A 20,709-nucleotide genomic window follows, 5' to 3' on the forward strand; every position below is an offset into this window, starting at 1 on the left:
CAGTGTAGGATTTATTTTCTTTCCTCTGCCTGAGCTATGCTGCAGGAGTGCTGGTTTGTAGCCCTGTTGCTGCCTGTGCTGCTTGGATTGATACCGTAAGTAGCTGTCTCCTGGATGGCACCTTATATGTGCATTGTAGCTCATCTGGTTGTATCTCCTTCTGCTCCTGGCTGGGCTTCTTGGGTGGTCCCTGGACCTGCTCATCCCTTGCTGGATCTGTTGATGGCTCTGGCTGCAGAGCTGAGGTGCTGTGGGTGTGAGGCGGTACCCTCACTGAGGTTACCTTTGGTTCCCTTTCCTCGGGGAGCAGCTGGAGCTTTTGCTGTAACAAAACTAAACCATCTTATGTGTTGTCAATGTTTGTTGGCTTTTCAGGAAACAAAGGGAAAAAAACAACCCTTTTTGTTTATGAGCTGAGAGGTTAATTCCTTAAATGATGTGTTCCCCTAGATTGTCATGTTGATGGTAGTCCTACTAATCCTGCAAGAACATACCAGTTCACATGCTCCTGTTCACTCCTGTGAATAGGAGCATGTGAGCTGATGCCATCTGCCCAGACCTTAGTCTTTAAGAAGGGGCATCAATTTTTTGAACTCTTCTTAAATCAAAAATAATAGATACATTATCTGTTCTGCTATAGATGGCACCTTTTTCCTGCTCTGATACGGTCATGCTGACACAGCCACAATATCTGATGACATGTTTCTGTAATGTCACCATGTTTTCACTAAAAAGCAATGTTTCTTACTACCTGATTTTTTTCTGCTAGAAAAATTGCTTTTAGCAGGCATCTCTTGCAGGTTTAGACTTGAACTTTTGGAGTAAACAAATAATTCTAGCTCACAGGAAATTATTATTTTACCAACTGAAGCAGACAGCTATATGAGGAAGTTCTAGCCACTCATTAAAGCCACACTGTGGGTCTAGCTGGTGACAGACCACATCTGCCAGACTAAGGAAAAAAAGCGGCTGTACCTTTGTTAGAGCACAGGTAGGCTTAGGAGTGCTATTGTTAGTATAGCTATGCTAATCTGAGAATGAAATTGAGATGAGACAAAAGGCGGCTGGGAAGGCGTCTCGGAACTTCCCACCCTTTGTGGCTGTAGTCTGGGAAAGTGGATGGGTTGCTGGATGCTGCTTCACCCAATACCTGTGGCCACAGGAGGGAAGACCTGCAACACTTGCCTAACTTGTTTTTCTTAAGCTCCTTGGCTTTCATGAAGTATCAATTTATTGGTGCTGCTCTCTAATTGACCCCTCATCACACTGGGTTTCAGAACAGGATGAGGCAGGTTAAGTCCCTCATTACTCTTGTCTTCCTTTGGAGATTGGTTAGACTAGGTGAACTAATATTCTGGTTGAGTTCACTCTGCTAGGTGATTTATTACTAATACCCCAGGAAGGATCATTTTGGAAGTCTCACTGAGATGATACAGATGTAAATGGCATAAAAAACAAAGACGGAAAATTCTAGCAATGCTTAGAAGTAAGCTGTTAACTTGGAGCAATAGTTGAGTGAGGTCCATTCCCAGAAGTTTCCTGGTTTCAGTCTTTTACTGCAGTTAAACAGAGCTGTAGTAGAAATCCTGACAGTAGCTAGTCTAGCTTTTGGCAAGAGTAAGGCTGGGCTGCTTTAAATCAGTAGTGAAGAGGGATAACAGCTGCTGATTACAATCAGCAAAGAACTAAAGTGTGCGGGTGAATAAATATTGCTTGTCTTTCAGGATGAATTAGTTGCTGTGCCCTGCAGCCTGGCTTCTGAAGCTGCTGGGAGCTGCAGACAGGTTTCCCTACAGACATGCATCTCCCCCCACGCCTCGGCAGGGGCTGGGAATTAGAGTGGCAACTGTCACTTGAGTTTCAAAGAAAATTACATAGCACTTCAAGCTAAGCATTGCAAGCAAGGATGAAGGGCTGTTAGTTATTGCCATGATGAAGCTAATCCAGTCCTAAGGAGGATAAAGGGTTGCTTAGCAATACTTCAGCAATGGCTAACAATGCTTTACCAGACTTCCACTGTTTACGAAGACTTTAATACTGGCTCAGTGGGTTTTATAGTGGATTTTTTTTTTTACCATTTTTGCAATGGTCTCCCCTCTTGAGAAACTGTCAAACTCATCACATATAATGAACAGGCAGCGGTCAGCAAGCTGATCATGTGTTGATTTTTGGCCTGACCTCATTAAGATTTCTTATCTTTACCTTCTCTTTCCTTAGGAGTTCTTAAATTAGCTACAGAGATTAGATTATTTAAGTGCTTTTTCATATAAATGCCTCTTTGTCTGTGTATTTTTTCCTAGATACCTGTTGTCCATGTGGAAACTCTTTTCTGGTACTTAAAGGAAGGTGTACTGGGGAAGAGGTTATCTGAACCAGTCCAGGGTCACATCTTGTAGAAAACTTTATTATGGTTTTCTGTAAATCCCTTTTACTGGGTCAAGATACTTATTGTTACATTTAATTTTCCTTACTAACGTAACTATTAAGTCACCTTCTAGATCGCAAGAGGCTGCTATGTACTGTGCAGTATATCCATATAGTATCCATTAAAAGTTTTACTGAGGGCCAAGTGTTCTATTCATGGTTTCATGTATTTGGCTGAAAAATGCAAGCACACACCAAATAAACTGATCCTCTTCTCTGCTGAAGTATCTGACTCATGGCTGTCACTGTAGAAAATGTATAGTAATATTCTGGGGAAAGGAAAACACATTAAATCTGAGGAGTGCATCTGGACTCTTTAAGGGTTCCCTTTGGCTGTATCTATACTTTGGAGCTGATGCTGTCAGGGGAACCAGTAACAGCATGGTAATCCCCAGCAAAACATAGCTCACAATTTAACTGTGTCCAGAGACTACTGTGCAAGCAAGTGCCTCTGTGGGACTTCATTATGCAGTGCAGATGAGCCCTGTGAGTCTCACCATCCTGGCAGCCAGGCCCTGTTAGCTCCCTGGCATGAGAGCCAGAGCCCTTCTGCTTCAGCTGGGAAGAGGCATCCTGTTTAATTAGAGGTGTGGGCTTTGAAGGACTTGTGGTGTTATGGGGGGTTTCCATATGTTTGCAGCTGATGTTCATATAATAGCCAAATAGGAGTTTTCACCTCGAACTCTGCAGAAAATAGCACTGTGGCATGACTGGGGAGGGTTTAACAAACCCACCTACATTGCTTATAACTGTCCTACCGAGAATGTGAAAATCTGAATAATTATCTCTGCAGTTTTGCATGTGTTCCACAGTTACAATATTAATTACTGCGAGATGGGATGTATTTCTGCCCTTGTGAGCACCTGCACAATTTCCAAGACACTAGAGGATGCAACGTCACCTTGGTTTGAAATGTGGGGCACAGCAAGTGAGACCTCCTCTGATCTGGTGGGCTGTGCTGTTGGCTCAGTTGCTGAAATGATGCTCTTGGTGTTCCAGCACTGTGCCAGCTGCCCTGTCACCTGTTTGTCATCCTCCTGGATCATGTGGGAGAGGGTTTGGTGGCCAGACACTGTGGAGCACAAAGTCACCTCTGCTCTTTGATGTTCCTAGAGGGGAAATGAAGAAAATGCTTTCCCTTCTGAGTTGTCATAGCCTAGCTGTAATCTCAACAGCATTGCCATGGAAAGGAGGAATGGGAATGGACTTTGATATTAAAACTCATGTTTTAATTGTTCCCTGCTGTATGATGAATATTACCCCAAAGTTCAGTCCCCAAAACCTCTGAATTCAGGAGACATGACTTGAAATCTGAATGCTGTCCTCTAAAACTGTGACTAGACAACAAAAGTGACTTAGATAAATGTGATCTTTGATCCTTTATCAATGCTGTCAATTAGAGCCTAGAGCACAGCGAAGAATTAGTAGTTACATTGGCAGTGAGCTGTTAGTATCTGATTCTCCCTAAGAGTCCTTCAGGCTTCTTAAAATTGGAAAGACGTCTTCCAGTTTAGATTGAAACAAAAGAATCTCTTTACACTAACCTCATAGCACTGTTACTTAATGATGTGAGCTCAGTGTATCAACACAGACATTTCACTTGGATTTTATTGGTAGTAATTTTATAAAGCATTTGTCTAACTATCTGTGGGAATCCTCAACACAGAGCTATTTCTGCACATCTGCTTTTAGATAGCCTCATGAATTCAACCCAGTATTTTGGTGCCTGCTTGGTGTGTGTATACTAGTAAAACCCAATATATTCATCTTTTTTACTCTTTTTCCAAGCCTGTATGTCGGTGGCCCCCAGTGAGTACAGACAGATGTCTGACACTGAAGGTTTATCTGAGGCTTTTCTAATACTCTTGCTATACCTGACTGCATTCAGTCTGTAATATTTATTACCTGAATATAAGACTTCCTGAGCTTAGTAGCTGTGAGAGGAAGGGAAAGCCACACAATAACAGCAATATGTGTGAGACTTAACACGTTCCCAGCAAAAACAAACCTCCACTTGGGAAAAAGGATGATGATGGCACACGCCATAAAATAAAATGTATGAGCCTCCTGTGATAATTTGGGAAGTCTCACTTGGCAGAGCTCAGTAATGGGTGTCTGCAGCCATGTCCAGCTCAAACTCTGTTTGGGATCTGGGGCTTGTTTTTCTTCTGAAGAAGAATTCTTCTTTTCTTGACATTTTTAGGGAAAGCAAGCATTTGCACCTAGTCCAGGGGTAACAAAAAGCATCTCTGAACTTTGGTGATTTGCCTAGGATATGTGGAGACAAAGTGCTGGAGACTGCCTGAGGTTTTTATGAGCGTGCCTTAATTGATACTCCATACTGAACCTCACTGGCGAAAATGTTGGGATGCTGATTTTTGAAATAAAAAGGGGTTTTCTCCAAAGTATTTTTAGGAAAAAGGAATGGGGTGTGGGGAAATGGGCATTGTGATGTTTTCAAGAGAAGCAGCCAGGTGAGGGAGGGAGAGGCAGGAATGCTCCCATAATAAACTCTTCATTTTTTACAGGGATCTCCTGCAGACACAAAAAGGAGCAAGCGTCAGAGCAAGGGCTAGTCATGCAGGGAGGGATTTTAATCCCACAACGGTAGGGAAATGTGCTTGAGGTATGTATTATTTGTCTAGCTTTTTGTATGTCTTATGCTAGCCAAGCTGCGTTTGTTTTGGAGCCAGTCCACCAGCTGTATGCATGTCGCATACTTTTGCTGGAGTGTGGGTAGGGCGGGAGCCTTCTGAAAGCACAGGACTAAATAGTTTGGATGGTTTAGCAAGCTGAATCATCTTGCCAAGGGGTTAGACAGGCAAGGTGAAAGGAAATTAGTAGGAAAATCTGGCTGGAAGCAGCGCTGCCTCTTTTGGTGACACTGAGCTGTTAACGTGACTCAGGTATCTCATGACGCACCTCAACCTTAAACACCAGTGTGTTTAAGAACACAGGGGAAAGATGAAGACAGTAGAGGTGCATTTCTGATTCAGACCGAGAGACAGTATTTAGTCTCAAGACAAGCAGACTTGTTGGGAAGTTATTGCATGGCACCCGTCCACTTCAGATCTGTCACTTCAGTGGCAGTCACTTGAGATCTGCCCATATCTACACTTGCTTCAGCTATATTTTATATTCTTGTTACATCATGCAGCTGTTTTGGGAATTTTATCAGGCAGTGAGGTAACCCAGGCTGAACTGTGCTACCTTCTGTCCTTGTTCCGACATTCTTTTTGTGAGGATTTTCTCAGACTACAGCATTTCTGTACCAGTGCCAGCAGCCCAGACATCTGTCGACTGTGGCAAAAATCATTAAACTGCCTTTGCACTGAAGAAACCATCCTGTGTAATTATATTCCACTTATAAAAGGTAGCTAGGACACATTTGCTGAAGTTAACTGCAAGTTCAACCGAGGCAGGCATTCCAGCCTGAGGAATTTTCCTAGGGCTTCATGGGATCAACTCCCCTATGCCCCCAGTCAGCTGGGAGGTGGATCCCTTCAGGGTTCAGCACATCTCACTTTTGGGGAGAAATGGGATTACTGAGGGTTCATTCAGCCCAGTAAGTCACTGGGCTGCATGTAGGAAAACGGATAGATTGGGTTAGTTCCACAGGCTAAAGCCCCAACCCAGACAGGAGAGACAAACAGCAAGGCAATAGCTGATGTTGTTATTGCGGAAAGAATGCTGTGTGTCAACTTCCCTTTTGCAACAATCCTGTAAGGATCCATCTAAGCCCTCTGAGATGGGCCTTGAGGTAGTCCTCCCACATAAGAGCTAATTTTACTTACAGTTTTCGTTTCATCAGGCATCTTGTGATAAGAGCAGTGCCACGGTTCAAGGTGGGAACTTCTCACCTTGCATGATTCTTCTGCTGAAGATAGTGATTACTGAAGCTGAGAGGAGGTTTCTGATAAGAACAGAGGTACCAATGTCCCAAAACAGCCTTTCCTCCCTACTCTTTAAACAGAATTCGGCTGCTGCTGACACTCTCCCCATCCAAGAAATTGAGGGTATAATACTTGTGTTTCTCAGTTGCTTGGCTTTAGCTTCTAGCCTGCAGTAAATGTTGGCATCATCAGTCCCTTTGCTGGCAGTTAGGAGTTAAAAGAAGAGTATGATCTGCTTAGTCCTCCACAAGGGCAGCTTTAAGCACTCACCCAAGGTGGGCACTGGACTGTTCTCAGCCAGTGCCATCCTAAAGCCTTTCTCTAGGCCTTTGACCTGTGGAAAGAGCCAGGATTTCAAATTTTACTATCCTGTACCTTGCTTTTTCCCCCGTTCTTGCATCTGTGTGTTGCATACATCTGGGGCTTTGGGACTTCAGTGAAGTACATGATTTCTGCCGTGTATGAAGACCCCAGTAACTCAGTGTTACTAGAGTGGGTGGGAATTAACCCCAGGAGGCAGACACATAACAGCCAGGCACTCTAGTATCAGCTCTCTTGGCATCTTGGTTTTCTGCTAGGTCTGAACTTCCATGAATTGGCCAATCATTAGCTGAACTGAAGCCCAAGTTGAAGATTTCAGTAGGATTGGGATAAATCTCATAGCTGTAACTTGCCTGAAAAAGAAAATGTTACACCAGCTTTGTAATGGGATTGTTTATTTAATCTGTGGAGTAGATGCATGTTTTTCTCCTTGAAGGCTACTCAGACAATAGGGAAGTTACTGTAACTAAAAGAGATTTTGGCAGACATGCATAATAATGGCAGTGTTTTGAGATTTTTTTCTTTCAGAGGGTGAACATGTACCTTGTTTCAAAGGAACTTTATAACGATCAGCTTAATCAGATTCTTATTCATCAGCTGTTGCCTTCAAAGGGAGGTCTTCTTGTCGTAAGAAAATGTGGCTATTAACTAATGCCTTTTCTTTGATCTTTGCCACCAAAATTTCTTCCTTTAATTTCTTCTGTAGCCTTTCTTCCGTATAGTTTGTGGCATGCTCACTTATTTGTTCCTGGAATAGTTTCCAATTAATTATCGGAGCCAGTTACAAAAATTTCCATCCAAGATGATAAAAAGGCAATTTTTGTAGAGCTGTAAAATCAGGCAAACACTGTCTCCTTTCATGTGGTTTGACTTTAACCCAAACTGCCCTGAAGGTAAAAGATGTGGAGATGAACAGCTCCTTACTTCTGAGAGGCATTTGCAGTCAAGTCGGATGTTAACACACTGCAGGAAGCACTTTGTCAGTAATAAATCAGGTGTCCTGAGGAGGAAACGGTTGATGGGGGCGCTTCAATGATGCTTTCTTCTCTGTTTTTAGTACCTGCACAGTTGGGTTAATGTCCAATGTTTTCCAAGGCGAGTCAAACCTAAAACCTTGGAGTGGGATGGTAATGTCAGGATTTGCCCAGAAGACAGTGATGCAGCCAGGCAGGCAGCCTTGTGTGGTGGTGAACCACCCGCATGTCTACCCCAGCAGAACCAGACATGCTCCGAGACTGGCTTAGGGAATGTGAACTCATATAACCTCTCTGTGCACAAAGAAACACAATTGCACTTTACATGATTGAAAAATATGTCCCTTAACTGCTAGTTTCTTAAGCCCACGTTTCCAAGCCTTCAGTAAAATCTGTAAGCACTGCATATTTGTAAACCACAGCTTCCTTAGTGCTTTTCCTGTATAAGGGTTATTTGGCTTCACTTATTTACATGATGGATTATCAGTATTAAACACCTCCATCTGTGCAAGGAGCAAGTGGTCTCTGGTCAGACTTCTTCATATCAATGGCATTTGGATCCTGTTCTTCCCTTCACAAACCTTTACACTGTTATCACCCTTCCTGCTCTACCATTTACAGCCATACACTAGCTAGGATATATTGGAGGGCTGCTTGGTCTCCTTTGCTCTGATCAGCGTAAGAGTTGATGGCACTTAATTTTTGCCTTCCTGGTTGTTACCAGCAGTGGAGCTGCATGGGTGACAGCAATGGCAAGGCGTCCATGAAAAACCATCTAAAGCAAACACCACCCAGAGACAGGAGGGCAGCCTGAGGGAAGCTGCGGTGCTGCTGCTAATGATTTCTTCCTGACATGATAAGCAGAGGATTTTATTATCAGAATGACACTTCTATTGTTAGAGTGCTTTGGGTTTTGTGTTTGGTTTGGTTTGGTTTGATTGTTCTTTTTGCTGTTGTTTTTTAACAAGCAAAATACCCTGTGTCTCAGTTCTGTAGCTCTATTTAGGTCCTGGTTTGTCCTGCTAAGGAGGCATCATATTTTTGAAGGCCTGGAAAAGGGTGGCAGACTGGTAATGTCCCCTGGATCTGCTATAGCAGGATCTTATGTGGCATCTTCATTACTACATCTTTATCTGCAGTATTAATTACTCAGAAAACTCATTTGTGCACAATGACAGTTCAATAAGGAAGCATGCCGAACTGAAATAAATTACAACAGTCGCAGAGAAAATAGTTCTGGTATGCTTGCTGCCCTCATGAGCAGAACTGCTGACTAGAAACCCAAGAGATTAAAAAGGTTATTGGGCAGGAGTGTGCTGATTACCTGCCATAAAGCACTCCGTTCAGCTGAGCTGACCGTCAGCCACGCTAATGTTGCCTGACAAATTAATACAGGTTTAGGCTGTAATTCTGCAATCTGCTCTGCATGCAGATGGACACCTGCACTGACTGCAGCCAGAGGAAGAAGCCATGCTCAGGAGTGATTCTGTTGTCTGAAATGCCTCACAAATTATTCCTTTCTATTTCGGTAGAAATGTCTCTGAGCATCTGTAAACTTTATCAAGTGAATGATAGTTCAAGACTGTGGTTAACCAATACCACAGAAAACAGCATTACTGTTTCCAAAATCTAAGTAACATTAATGTTTCCATAAATACTATATAGCATTTCCACACAGTTTAAAACTGTAGTTGAATTATGGAAAGTGAAATTGTAACACAGGCTTACGTAGGTCATTAGCTATCAGGGTTGCCAGACTTCCCTTGTCTGGAAGAGATAGTATCTTGGCTTGAACCACAGTTATTGTCTCTCTGGGCAAAGAGAATTTAGGAGGTTAAATCGGCTGAAGCTGTAAGGAACTTTCCATTTCTTGTTAGGATGAAAAATGTAAGCAGCAGGATAAAGGATTAAAGGATGGTGCTGACCCTGAGCCAGGGGTTGAAGACTGGGGAGTAGAGTTGGGGAAGGGATGTTTGTGTGGGAGACCGATGGGGAGACTGGACGCATGGAGGTGGTGCACTGCGAGGACACATCGCTGGGTTGTGTTGAGCTTCTTGTCAATCAACACCTGCAGGTCTCTCCTGAGGGCTGGTCCCAATCCAGTCTCTGCCCAGCCTGTATTTGTGCTTGGCATTGTCCCAACCCTGGTTCAGGGCCCTGCACTTGGCCTTGTTGAGCTTCATGAGGGCATCCCTTGCCTCCAGTTTGTTGACTGCACCACACAGCTTGGTGTCACTGGCAAACTTGCTGAGGCACTCACTCCCACTGTCCATGCTTGTGCACCTTCAAGCTCCTTAGATGTTCTTGAGCCTGATCTTCTCCCATGGTAGGTGTTTCTTCATTCTCTCAGTCCTTGCCTTTGCCTTCTGCAGCTTGGGCAGTGTGTCTGGAGCTCTGTATAGGGAAGATAGAGGATAAAAATTCGTTGAGTACCTCAGCTTTCTCCATGTCTCAGGTAACCAGGTCTCCTGTTTCCTTCCATAGAGGGCCCACATTTTCCCTGGTCTTCCTGCTACCACTGACATAGCTACAGATGCTTTTTGTGTTGCCCTTGTCCTAGGTAGATTTAATACTTTCAGGGCTTCAGCTTTCCTAGCCTGATCCCTGGCTGCTCAGCCAATTTCTCAGTATTCCTCCCAGGCTACCTGTCCTTGCTTCCACCCTCTATAGGCTTCCTTTTTGTGTCTGAATTTGTCCAGGAGCTCCTTGTTCATCCATTCAGGCCTCCTGGCGCTTTTGCCTGACTTCCTCTTTGTTGGGGTGCAACGTTCTTGAGTTTGAGGAGATGACCACTGAATATTACCCTGCTTTTTTGGGTCCCTCTTCTCTCCAGGGCTTTATCTCATGGTACTCTACCAAGCAGATTCCTGAGGATGCGAAAGTCTGCTCTCCTGAAGTCCAGGCAGTGAGCTTTCTGTGTGCCCTTATTGCTGCCCTTAGGATCTTGAACTCCATCATTTCATGGTTCCTGCAGCTCAGCCCTTGAGCTTCACGTTCCCCACCAGCTTTTCCTTGTTGGTGAGAACAAGGTCCAGCATCGTACCTCTCTTTGTTGGCTCCTCTGTCACTTCAAGAAGAAAGGTATTATCAAATGTGCTGAAGTATTTTGTTGAGCCAGGGCCTTTATATCTTTCTATACTTTTAGGTCACTCATCTCATTCTAGGTAGGTGTCTTACCATTACCTTCCACTTCTGCCTTCGCATATATGCACGATGTAAGTCAGATAGTAAGAAAGGTACCATCTACAGTCAAATGTAATTGCAGAACAATTAAGGTACTGCTCAAGCTTAATAATAACCTTTCTGGTTCTTGAGGGCAGTTGAGAACCCTTGACAATGGGGTAAGATAAGACACTGTGTGCAGCCTCTTACCTCCAGGCGGTGGGAGAGGATTAATCCATCCATTTTGATCTTGAGGTTCTCTCCAACCCTAATCATTGTGATTGTAAGAAATTAAACTGGAAGGACATGTAGGATCTAGGGGCACTCTGCTGCTGAGAACATGGTGGAGGCAGATACCAAAGCCTGTATCTAGAGCCTATATCAGCTGCTGCTACTTTGATTTGAGCACTTTCTCCTTGTCAAGGGCACGTTCTTTAAATTTATGCTCTGTACAGAGATCCCTGCAGTCAGTGCTGTCCTGTGCAGGTGTTAATGCTGACATTAGGCTTGGAGATTTCCTTCGTTGCTCAGCAATACATGTTTTACCATATCTTTCTGACGCAACTATTAAATTAATAGCTTCCTTTAAGCGCCCTGGAGGTTAACAGGATGTCAATACATAAAACAAATTTTCTTAATGTCAGCATAGAGCCTTTGTTATCTCTATTAGGCACAGTGCCAAAAACAGAAAGGTGTTTCTGCTCACAGGGGATCCCATCCCTAAACTGGTGTAACTGGTCAACACCCTTCCACTGATTCTGATGGCTTTGGGGGTCAGCCTTTGAGCATGGAACAGTTTGACCCTCCTGGGTAATGTAGAAATCATATTTGGAAGTGCTCTGAGTAGAGAGGATTCAATGTGTGTGGGTTTTGTTGTCGGGTTGGGTTTTTTTCTGGTGTTTATAGTTGTTGAGCAGATTATTACTGGTAAATATTAAATACGTCATCTGGAAAAGGGATAAGCACTCTAGCTTTTGCCAACAAACCACTTAAGCACATGCTTAGAGATAAGCATGCATTAAGGTAAATGGAGTTGCTCATGGGCTTGGTGTTGAGCATATGTTTAGGTTTTCTGGATATGGAAAAAAATCATTGCTCGAAATCATCATCTCTTATCCCTAATGAATGGAAATTAGATTCTAGCATAAGAATTAATTTTCATTAAACAAAAAATTAAAAACTACTAGAAGGTAAACAGCTTGGGATGAAAAAGGAATTATCTAATTTAAATACCATAAAATGGAAAGAACATAATTTCAAAAAAACATTCCAAAATTTCTTTCCCATCTTCCAGTCTTCTTTAAAACTTCTTTAGGCCCCAGAATTGCCTGGCAGGGTTGGCTTGGTGCCTTGTGGAGTGTATTACCAAGCTCCATGTCTCCAGTACTGCTAGTGAGTGCCGTGCTCAGGTCCAGCAGGCTCAGCAGAAGATCATGATGGAGCAGGAGGTAGGAAGGGCTCTCTGCTTGCTGAACTGAGTGGGATAAGGTAAAGATAGGGTTCTTACCCTATCCACGTGATTCCCTAAAGCACTGCCATTCATTAGGAAGCAATGATCTGCATGTAGTAAGCAGTTATTGCACATGCACTTCAGGAATCTTAGTTGGAGCTTAAATATCCAAATTTAGAATTACTGACCTGCTTTGGATGTCACAAAACAACACGTTTGGAGAGATATCTTGTGTTAAAGCACACTGGACTTTCTTCTGCCAGGTATACTGCAGGAGTGGGCAGAAGTTGGTATTTAAGAGCAAGCTCTTGGGTTAACATATATGCCTTTGTCTTGAAGAGCAGGATAGATAAAATGGCAAGAAACACTGTGATTCTGCTTTTCCCTTGAAGGGCCATTGAAAATTTGCTCTTGTGCTGAGGTGTATCAACATTAAAACAGAGGGAAGATTTCTTCAGAGAAGTCCAGCACAAACAGAGTTCCCACTATACTCAGTGGGAAGCTATATAACCCTGGCTCTTTGCTTGGCAAATGTTTGACTTTTTCATAGGGTGGACTGTCCCCAGTTTGGGGGCTGGGGGGGGATGGGGTGGGGTGCATTTCCCTGTCAAGCAAAATTGGCATAAAAAGAGGGAAAATAAATTATTATCAGATCTTGGATGTGAATTCTTTTTAACATTAAAAATGGATAAGCTGTGCTCTTGAGAGGAAGGCAGGGAAAAGAGGCTGGGGAAGGGCTGACCCTGCGGTGAGTTGAGAAGCACTCCCGTTAAGTGATCTGCAGCATCAGGCTTTTAACCAACTCATTAAAAGCTTGATTTGCTTTGTGCTTGGTAGAGTGCTTCTTGTTTACCTACCCACGGTGATGGAGGAAAGTGACTGCCCTGCTCCCACATGTAAATGAGGAGTTACAAGGCTAGGGCTGTAAGGTTTGGCAAGTGAGTGCATGAAATTTAAGGTTACCTGTAGGCATCTGTTGCTCACCCTGCAGGTGTTTTATTATGGCTATTTAATTGCATGTTGCTCAGTACCAAATGAGTACAACTTACATGAATAGCTACAGCAGCACAAATGCTGCTGCCTCTAAGGTAAAGGACCTTATTTGAGAGACAAATACTTAACTAATAATACCATAGGCCTTGTGAGCTTTTAAAAGTCTGTACTTTATGTCTGATAAAAAGGAAAGAAATGGTCTAACTCGTAAAAATAAACCCAAAAGCATTTTAAGGACATTTTTTTTCCCTCCTATTTCTATTCTTTTCCCATTCTTTTCCCAAGTTGCAAAAATAACATCCAGTAATGAAATGAAAACAAGCTGAATAGTTACATTCAGTGGAGGAGGGAAGAGGTAGTCGCAGACAGCTGGAGCATGTCTGGGCCAGTGTCTCGGTTCTTTTCTTTCTGCTAGTTTAGTGCCACTCCAAGAATGCAGACAATGCTGGCTACGACTGTTTCATATTTGATTTCCACACTTAAATCTCTGCTTGTTAAATGAAACCCCATTGTCAGGTTGGCATGCATCCATGCTGCCTCCTCAGGTCCTACTTCACAGCTTGCTGTCTGTGTTTGAGTGTCCTGCTCATATCCCTTCAGTAAGGATCAGGTATGCAAAGGGCATTTTGCTTTTTTTGTGCTGCTTGTGGCATTGCAATGAAACCTTTTGGACTTTTCTTGCAACCGCATCCATGGATAACCCTCATAAATCTTGGTCTGAGGGCAGACAGAAGTGCCACAGGGAAGGGATGGGGTTTTGGAACAGCCTCAAGAGCGGCGGATCAGCTGGGCACTCAGCTGGAGCTGGGCAAGATACCGCAGGAGAAAATGCTTGGAAAAGCAAGGCCTGGCTCTGCAAATGGGTTAGTACCCTGCCCTGCATGAGGAGAGGATGCATCTCGGGGATGCTTTTGGTCTCAGTGGCGCCCTTTGAATGCTCTGTTGGGCTGGGTTCAGCAGGCCTTTGCTGAAGGGAGGCAAAAGAAATGCTATTTATTGGAAGCAAAGCAGTGACTGTGAATAACAAAGGATCATTTCATATCCTCTGTAAAATACTATGGAGGGCATGAAATGCATGAATCTTTATTAATAAAGCTTAGGGGATTGCAAAATCCAGCAGCTGTCCAGTCCTTTAGACTGCAGACCCTCTTGGCCTTTCTCTCTGCCATAAGCTGGTACTGTGGTCTGGTACCTGCTTGTACATCACTTGTGCAGTATAATGTATCATTCAGTAAATGCCAGTAATGCCAAAGCAGACACAGCTCTGCCTAAAGCAGTCTGCAATCTACCTCAGTACGAGGAGAGGTGATAGAATGGGGCCATCATACCGTGGGGTGTGATGCTGGAGCAGGAGGAAACACTGGCCATGTTTTGATTCTTCAGATGCTCTAGAGGAGCCCACTGCTGGACTGTTGTCATGGAAACACAGTTATTTTGTGGGATTCAAGGCTAGCCTCAAACAAAGGTGAAAGGGAAGGAAAACAAAAAAAAAAAAAACCAGTTTGGATGCATAGAAGGTGAGGTATTTCTCAGCACAGCGAAATTTGCCAGTGTCTGAGCCAGCAGTGAGTCCTCCGAGGTGTGTAAGCTGGAGGTATGTCAGGGCTGGATATTGATGCTGTGCCTCTTGGTCCTTGGGCACTGGCTCTTCTGAATCACCCAAAGGCCTGTTCCTCCTCTTGTCCTCACCTCCCATCCTCCCATGCTGTCAAGGTGCTGCTGCCTAAGGCTCTATGGCTCTATTTGGAGCTGAGATGGTATGTTCTGAATGATGATTATTTTTCACATCTCGTTTGCTTTTCAGGTAACAGGTCTACACGCAGGTTTTAATGTCTCCTTACATTAATGGTAGTGCAAGATTCACAGTCTTAAGAAAAAGCAGGAAGGCAAACCCTTGGGTTCTGCTTTCTGCAATGTCAAAAGCAAACTACAATTTCCAAAAAAGCCTTTACATTCAGAGGCCCAGGCTATGTATGCTAAAGGTGTGTCCCTTTACTTGAAGCAGCACTGGGATGCAGTGGGTACAAAGGGCCTAGTTACTGGTTTATAAAGTAATGTAATGGAATGATGCACATTGTTTTAGGGGTGCTACTGATCCTGATGTGAGTGCATTTGAAATCTGTCCTTGAACATCTGTGCCGCCTTAATGGCTGCCTTTAACAGCATTACTGGTGGCATCCACCTACCCTATCAAGACCGATGCTCATGTTCAAATGTCCAAATTGGAGCAGTTTCACAAAAGCCAGCACAAAAAACAAAGATGCACAGAACACAGCCGAACTCAAGTACAGCTCCAGGATTTGCCGGTACCTGCAGGCTGAGGTGGTACCTCTCAGAACACTGTGCGTCTTTGCAGAGGTTTGGAAAGGCAGTGTAGAGAAAAGGGAACAGGACTGCATAACCCAGGTGTCTGGTCTGAGCAATCCCAGCAAGTGAGTGGTGGCAGTATGGACTGAGGAGAGGAAATGCAATGGCAGCAGCAAATTGCGCTGAGGCACCCATGATGCTCAGAATGCCAAAGGCAAAACCAGCCTCCCAGGGAAACAGAGACAAAAGCATTTGATCACTTCTCTGACCTGCTGAGATAATTTTTTTAAACAAGTTAAAAACCAAAGAGCTCAGTATTTTGGGATTTTTTCATTTCCAACTTGGGGGAAAAAAAGCCAACCGGTTTTGTATTCAGTCTCCTTTATTCTGTGTCCAAAAGCGGATGTGATGGTAAGGAAAATGAGTAGCTTGAGTGTCATGATCTTATTAAAGAAAAATATAGGGTTGGGGTTTTTGGGGGGGTTTTGGGGGTTTTTTTGTGGGGTTTTTTTTTTTTTTTGAGAAGGCAAAGTCATTAAAACCATGTTTTGTTAAAAATAATAGAAGAATAAACTGAACAGGTATACTTACGCAATTTGTCATATGACATTTACATCCAGTGGGTGGTCTTTAAAATTTAAGCTGCTACTTGAATACAAACAAAGTCCCTCATTATAGAAGAGAAAATGTGATAGGAGCTGGCAGAGCTACTGTGCTGGTGGGATATTTAATGTGCATCTTCTACAAACGCTGCGCAGCATGTTTGATCCATGGTACTAACAAAAGCAGTGCTTTCCCCTTCAAATGTATCGTTAAAATTAACACTGCTGCTTCCCTGCTGCCTCCTGCATGTAACACTATAGGGACTCCTGGACTAGGCACCTTGACTGATGGCCTCTTGCACTGAGTTACCACCTACCCTGTCCTCAGCAGCTCCACACAGCAGGATTTTGGCATGGTTGAGCTCAGCTCTGGGGTAGGTAAGCAAAAACTTTGCTGCTTGAGCCAGTGCAGGCTGCCTTGGTGCTGGGTACTCAGCCCTCAGCATGCGCTCTCTGGCTCTCGCACCTCCTTCTTGTCCTGGCACATCCCTGCCTCAAAGGGGTTTGCTATGGAGCCAGGTCCATCTTGTGTGCCAGCTGAGAGGCTTTTCCATGCTGGGGGAAGCCTTAGAAGAGCTTTTAGGAATAATTTAAATTTCCTTTGATCCAACAACTCTGCAGGTAAAGAGCTAATGCTATTAAAACAAGCAATAACTAGCTGCTGGGCTTGAGCCTCTTGAGGAGCGGAAAGGGCTCTTCTCTATCAGGCTGGAATAGGTGCCCTGTGTTTCTCCCTGGCTCTGTGCACAGGGAGTGGTTGTGAAAGAGGTAGGACTGTGCTCGGCAGGGGCAGGACCAGAGCCCTGGTGATGCACACTGAAAGCCAGCTGGGAGCTGGAGGCAAAACTAAAATTTGCCTTGTGTGGACTCAAGCATAATGAGTTCTTGCATCCTTTTTGTGCACAGCATGGCCACAGATAATGTTTACTGTTTGTGGCCAAAAGGCCAATGAAAACTGTTCCATGCGTCTCCTGTGTTTGCTCTTGTGCTCCTGAGATACCTTGAGCACTTAGAAAGATGTGGCTATCCCTGCAGGGGACGCCTTCCGCACCACCCTCCACACTAGCTCTGCTTACCACTGCACAGCAAATTCAGTCTGGATTTTCCTCCTGACAAATGGGGAGCAGTGAAGAAACCCAGGAACGCTGCAAGTGGGAGTGCCTGAAGGAAACCCCAGGCAGTACGGAAAGGAAGGTTATTAAGGTTATTTTAATGTCTGCTTCATGCTGCTTTTGTCCCTTTGGAGAAGGAATGAGTTTTGGGGTTGGTTATTCTTCCTAATGCTGTCAAAGGCACAGCAGACACTTGTGCTATTCACTAGGTCCCCATCAGAGCAGTGTACATTTTGTCACTGCCCTTATTCCAGAACCAGTTTTGACTGGGAAGAGTATTTGTGGTAATGATGAGCTGACATACACAGGCACATTTTCATTTAAATACACTAGCAGTAACTCTAGCTTGCAGTGAGTAATCTTTTTTTTCCAGTGTAAGCATCTTGGACCCACATGTATCTTTGCTCCTAACTTCAGGCTGGTTGAATGGAAAGAGCTGAAGATGTGCTAAACGCAAGAATCTGTGTCCGAGAACACAGAAAACAGCATGATCTCAGCTGCATTTTCTGGTGCAATGGAGGAGACTATCAGCACAGATCCAGAACCTTGAGCAATATTGTCCTGTGATTTGATTTCTATTCTGGCATGGTAAATGCAGTAAGGCCCAGGTTTTTCATGGCATTTTCCATTTTTGATTTAGGGAATTTGAAAAATACTTGTCTTGAGGCTGAGCCTGAAGTTATAATCTTGGCATATCCATACCATTAAATTCCCGTGGATAAAAGCAAAAACATCTGGATTCATGAGTGGATGTTGGCTAAATCCACCAGGAAAAAAAAAGCCTTCAGGGGATCCTAGAGGGTTCTAAGCCAGAATAAATAATACAACAAAATAAGAGTGCTATTAAGAGTAATTGTAATACTGAAGCTGAATTATAAGATGAGGGCCAAGCCCTTTTCACAATCTGCTTTTCCAGCTAAGAGCACTTCAATTTACACTTAACGCACATGTGGCTGATGGAACAAAGAAAAAATTGAAGAAGGATGAAAGCAGCGCAGAGATTATTCAGCCTTGCTGGTTTAGCTCCAGGCACATCGTTTAAATGAGGAGATGATCAGCTTCCAGTTTGTTTTAAATTCTCTGGCAGGAAATTTTACACTCTATCCCAAAGTTGGAAGTTGGATGGGCTTAAAACCTTTTTCTTTTTCGTTTTCTTTTTTTTTTTTTTTTTTTTATTTATTTAAGGCTCTGCCATTTTGTTTTATTTTTGAGGCAAGACTCTGAAAGTGCTCTGCAGGAGACACCTGAGTGCTGGGAATGGAGGGGCAGCCTGGCTCTGCTCCCAGTCCCCTGGGACTGGGGAACAGTTGCTCCTCTTCTCTCCTACCTCTGGGAGTCTGAGCCCTGCCTTGCTGAGGCAGATGCAATACCTAAGCTCAGCAGCACCCAGAGTCAAGTGGCCAAAACTGCTGTCCCCCACATGCTTGCAGCTCCTTTCGCTGCACCTTGTTGTACCAGCACTGCTTGCCTGGTTCAGAGTTGGTGAAAGGAGAATGGTTTGTGTTGCTTGCCCCTTGCATTATCTTTTGGTGTTTTCAGGGTTAAGAGCTGCTGAACAGCACATCCTCTTCCCATCCAGCCCCTCCTGCATGGGTCTCCTCCTTACACCAGGTCATGCAGCATGTCTTCCCCTGCGGTGACGGAGGAAACTACACCCACTGCCAGGTGATTAAAAACTAAGTTGCATGTTGCTGAGAGTGCCCTTTATGTACCATCCCTCCCCAAACAATGGAGTCAGCATTTCTCATTACCTGTACTTTGTCCACGCAGATCTGCCTTACTGACCCCCACTGACCTTGCATGTCACCCTTCCCGCTTCCCAGAAAGCCTTGGGCATTTGCCTGCTCTTTAATCTTCAGCCAATACAGCTTGGGACAGGTTCCTTCCTTGCAGAATAAAATCCCTATTGGTTAGTCCTTGTCCTGTCCTCATTTGTTGCCCTCTTCTTCACTGTTGTCCATACCATAGCTGACCAGTTGAATAACTCCTAGGGTAGATGATCTGTTGGTACCACTCTAGTAGGTCTTCCTCTATGGAGAGACTTTAGGTTGTCCCCCTTGGAGACACTTCCTGTGATGTACTCTCAATAGATGATGCTCTCTAAAGACTGCCATTAGGCTCTGAACACATGGGATACATGTCTGGGGCAAGGCAATACTTGAAGTATAACTGGAAATACCAGTGATCTTCAGTGATGCTTAAGCTACCTTATGTTCCATACGAGGAGTAATCCTGTTTACACTGTAAGGAGTGGGAGTTTGATTTGCCTTAAAATAGCCTCAACGCATCTAGGAAATCCATAAAAAGGATGTCTCTGTATTTCTTAGGACGTTCTTTTCATCAGATCTTGTTACTTAATTTGCCACCAACATCTGTCATTTCCTCTACTGTGTATTGCCCAGCACCCACACCTGGGTCTGAACCGAAAGCTGACAGGACTCAAAGCAAAAGATTTAGTGCTGCTTTCCATTAAAGGAAAACAAGGAAATACATCTGCTCATAAATGTTACAAAATATTTGTTTTAGATTAGCTGCTATGTCTGCCATTGCCCATGTTTGCAGTCATGTTCTTCCACCCAGCTTGAAGGCAATAGGAAGGCCTGCTGAAACTGCAGGGTTGTCAGGAGCAAATAGCTTGAGAAGATGAGTATGAGAAATGAAGTAGAGCTAAAATTAGGATCTCAGATAAGTAAACATCTGCATCTTCAGTGCTCTGTGGTTTTATTTTGCTCTATACAAAGCACACATTGGTTTCACATGGCTGTTTGCAGATTGTACCAACTCAAAGAAGGCTTGTGGGGAGAAAAAAAAAGGCTTTGATGTCTTCAGTAAACAAATAGAGGTGTTAAGAGCTTCAGTTCTTGTTAGCATGCTGCAAACAGCTATGTTTGAAGAAAAATAAACATCCCAAGGTTGATGGAAGGGTAGGAAAGCCATAAAGCGCTGTAGTGAAATCCTTGGTAAGAAGACATCAAAAATGACAGTGCCACAAGCAAAAAGTTTTCTCCTTCCTTTTGGATTAAAAAAAAAAAACGTTTCATGATTTACCAGCCATGCAGTGGGAATAACATGGGTGTCAAATCTAGGACTAGATCATTACCATCCAAATCACACGAATATTATCAAGTCCACTGGAAAACCAAAGGAAGGATTTCCCTGGAGATCTTCCCCTCTGACCATTGTGGTGAGAGTAGAAGACTCACTCTTCTTTCAACCTCTGTTTTGACTCAGCTTCTGCAGTGCTTCACCTGTTGCCACCAGCACCTCTTAACCCTTGTAGCTACAGGATCTCATCCCTGAAAACCGTGTTGGCTTTCAAGTTGTGCTACCACCCGGTTTTCATGAGGAAGCACCAGGTGTGCATCATGCTCTCAGTGAGGAGGATTAGAATTTCATGAGCTTTTACCCTGTAAAGCTTGTTGTACTTGTCTCATTGCATCACTTACAATATCCCTTCAGAAATGCAAAAGA

At 43.8% G+C, this 20,709-nt stretch overlaps 1 long non-coding RNA gene across 2 annotated transcripts; it reads left to right on the forward strand.

The window, feature by feature from the left end:
* The first annotated feature begins 13 nt into the window (after window positions 1–13).
* LOC136010915 (uncharacterized) lies at window positions 14–19,245 on the forward strand. 2 transcript variants are annotated; one of them, XR_010611064.1, is made up of 4 exons: window positions 14–95; window positions 4,953–5,050; window positions 16,388–16,504; window positions 18,778–19,245. It is a non-coding gene; the product is annotated as an uncharacterized LOC136010915 (long non-coding RNA). The 2 variants fall into 2 exon arrangements; XR_010611063.1 differs by lacking the exon at window positions 16,388–16,504.
* Window positions 19,246–20,709: the final 1,464 nt, after the last annotated feature.

This window comes from Lathamus discolor, chromosome 3 (assembly GCF_037157495.1).
Source record: "Lathamus discolor isolate bLatDis1 chromosome 3, bLatDis1.hap1, whole genome shotgun sequence".
Classification (NCBI taxonomy): Eukaryota; Metazoa; Chordata; class Aves; order Psittaciformes; family Psittacidae; genus Lathamus; species Lathamus discolor.